Source organism: Pezoporus occidentalis, unplaced genomic scaffold (genome assembly GCF_034315485.1).
Source record: "Pezoporus occidentalis ecotype Australia unplaced genomic scaffold, CSIRO_AGI_Poc_V1 ctg314, whole genome shotgun sequence".
NCBI lineage: Eukaryota > Metazoa > Chordata > Aves > Psittaciformes > Psittacidae > Pezoporus > Pezoporus occidentalis.
Window position 1 is genome coordinate 1 of NW_026915095.1, and position 3,810 is coordinate 3,810.

The following is a 3,810-nucleotide window of genomic DNA, read 5'->3' on the forward strand; positions in this document are numbered from 1 at the left end:
GCCACACACGGTGTCACACATGGACAGTGTCACACATGCACAGTGTCACACATGGACAGTGTCACACATGCACAGTGCCACGCACAGTGTCACACATGGACAGTGTCACACACGGTGTCACACATGGACAGTGTCACACATGCACAGTGCCACACATGGTGTCACACATGCACAGTGTCACACATGCACAGTGTCACACATGGACAGTGTCACACATGCACAGTGCCACGCACAGTGTCACACATGCACAGTGTCACACATGGACAGTGTCACACATGCACAGTGCCACACATGGACAGTGCCACACACGGTGTCACACATGCACAGTGTCACACACGGTGTCACACATGGACAGTGTCACACATGCACAGTGTCACACACGGTGTCACACATGCACAGTGTCACACACGGTGTCACTCATGGACAGTGTCACACATGCACACTGTCACACATAGACAGTGTCACACATGCACAGTGCCACACATGGTGTCACACATGCACAGTGTCACACATGGACAGTGACACACATGGACAGTGCCACACACACGGTGTCACACATGCACAGTGTCACACATGGACAGTGCCACACACGGTGTCACACATGCACAGTGTCACACATGCACAGTGCCACACACGGTGTCACACATGCCCAGTGTTACACGCACAGTTGCATGTGTGTGATCACACACGCATGTGCCCGGCCCTACCGCGCCCCACGGCGTGTCCCCATGTGCGCAGGCGTGTGCAGGCGTGTGCAGCGTGCGAGGGCCATGCCAGCAACACCCGCCCGGCTGCATTCCTGCCCCTCCTACCCCCGGGGGGGGGGGCCCTGCACGGGGAGGGGCCTCCTCTGCACGGCATTACACGGTGTTGCACGGTCATACATGGTCTTGCACGGTGTTGCATGTCACTGCATGACGTTGCATCATGGGGGTGCATGCCCTTGCAGGGCATTACACAGAGCTGCACAGCCTTGCACGCATGACATGCCGGGGTGTCACATGCAGGATGACGCTGGCACTGACACGGAACGGGCATGGGTGGACATGGAATGAGCATGGAACAGACACAGAAAGGACATGCAACAGACATGGAAATGAACATGGAATGGACACAGGATAGGAGATGGACTTGGTGTGGACACGGAACAGACACGGAATGGCCATGGGACAAATACGGGATGGACATGGAACAGACAAGGAACAGACACACAATGGACATGGAACAGACAAGGAACAGACACAGAATGGACATGGAACAGACACAGAACGGACATGGAACAGACACAGAACAGTAATGGAACGGACATGCAATGGACATGGCTTGGACATGGCACTGGCATGACATAGACATGGCATGGACACAGCAAGAACCTCTCACGGACATGGCTCAGCCACAACACCAACCAGGGGCGGGGATGGAGCCCATGGCGTGTCCATAGTGACACGCTTGCACACGCACACAACAGCCCCCGCTGACACACGCTAAGGGGGCCACACGTGTCACCTCTGAGCCCACACACAGCCGGCTGAGACACACGGGTGTGCTACACGCATTGTGCCCTAAACACACACACATGTACACACATGTACACACATGTAGACGCAACCCCTTGGGCACCCCAAAGCCCCCCCTAAAGCCCTCCTCTGACCCCCACGTGTCACTCCCCCTAATCCCTCCCCCCTTTGTCCCCGGTGTCCTCCGTGTCCCCCCATGACCCCGCACCCATGGGTGCTGCCACGTGCGCTGCCCCCCCCCCCCACGTCCCCACAGCTCAGAGGCTTTGGGCCGTTAATCCCCCGCGGTAGGGGGGGGGCACGAGAAGGGGGGGGCGGTGCCACCATGGGGCTGGGCTGGCCGGGCCCCCGGCCCCACCGCTGCGGGGGGTCCCCCCCTGCCTGCTGCTGCCCCCCCCCGGGTCCTCCCCCCTGCTGCCCGCTCTGCTGCCCCCCCCCCTGCTGCTGCCCCCCTCCCTGTCACCATCCCTTGTGCCGCCCCCCCCAAACCTGCCCCCAGTGTCACCCCCCGCTCTGCCACACCCCCCCCACTTGCCCCCAGTGTCACCCCCTTCCCTGTCACCCCCCCCAAACCTGCCCCCAGTGTCACCCCTCGTCCTGTTACACCCCCCCCACCTGCCCCCAGTGTCACCCCCCACCCTGCTGCCCCCCTCCCTGTCACCCCACTCCGTGCTGCCCCCCCCCTCGGTGCTGCCTCCCCTCCTGTAGCCCCCGGCTGAGCATCAAGTGAGGCCCCCCCCCCCGGCATCTGCGGTGAGTATGGGGGTAACACCCCCCCCAACACGGGGAAACTGAGGCACGGGCAGGGTTGGACCCCCCCAAACCCCGGGTATTTGCACTTGGGGGGGGGAGTGAACAAGAGTGGGGCATTTGCACTACAGGGGTACGGGGGGGGTATTTGAATTGGGAGGGCACAAGGAGGGGGTATTTGCACGGGGGGGGGCACAAGGGGGTATTTGCAGGGGGGCAGAAGTGGGGTGATTCGATGGGGTGGTCACAAGGGGGAGTATTGGTACGGGGGGGGGACACGGACCCTGCCGAGCCCACCCGAGTCCTTCCGAGATCAGACGAATACTGTCGAACCCAGCCGAGTCCTGCCGAGCAGAGGCCCAGCCCGGTCCAGCCGAGTCCCGCCGAGCGGAGCCGAAAACTGCCGAACGGAGCCGAGCGCCCCCGAGTTCTGCCGAGCCCAGCGGAACAAACCCGAGCCTCTCCGAGCTCTGCCGAGCCCAGCCGAGCGGACCCGAGCGCCTCCGAACCTCGCCGAGTGCTCTCGGGCGCTGCCTAGCGGCACCGGGCGGACCCGAACTTTGCCGAGCGGTTCCGAAGGGTCAGGAGCTCTGCGGCGGCGGATGGACCCGGGACCAGGCTCTCGGAACCCACAGAACCCCATGGAGGGTCCTATAGGTACCACTGAGCCATAGACACCCCACAGACCCCCACTGGAGGGTCCTATAGGTACCACTGACCCATAGACACCCCACAGACCCCCGCTGGAGGGTCCTATAGGTACCACTGACCCATAGACACCCCACAGACCCCCACTGGAGGGTCCTATAGGTACCACTGACCCATAGACACCCCACAGACCCCCGCTGGAGGGTCCTATAGGTACCACTGACCCATAGACACCCCACAGAACCCCACTGGACGGTCTTATAGGTACCACTGACCCATAGAAACCCCACAGAACCCCACTGGAGGGTCTTATAGGTACCACTGACCCACAGACACCACGCAGACACCACGCAGACACCCCACAAGGGACCCTATAGGCACCTCAGCCCTGGAAGAGCCAATAGGGGCAGCCTGATGTTCCCTGCTCGTAAAGGCTTCTATAGATCTGTATGTAAAGATACGGATGTGTATAAAGAGAACATCTAAATGTTGTTTAAGCTGCATTTAAGCACGGGATTGCCCAGGCCCCCATAGGCAGGAGGTTTTACAGCAGAGCAAAACGAAAAGCTCCTGGGTAAAGGAAGGAAAGGGCTGGGATGGGGAAGGCTTTCGGGACGCGGAAGCTGGATTCCTGCTGTTCTGTATCCGCAGGATGAGGAGCAGAGGGCGCCCGGAGCTCGGGAATGCAGGTGAACAGCGTCTGCCTCAATGGGGCCCTTCCGCAGCTTGGTTTTGCCGTGGGAGAAGCAAGAAGGAATCCACAGGGATCCACAGGGATCGCCTGCACAGTGGCGAGAGTCCATCCTCTGAAATGCCTCAAGCAAGGAAAGGGGAGGATGGCAGAAAGATGGGAAAAGCTGAATAAAAGCATCCCCCTTCTCCAGCACGGAATTCC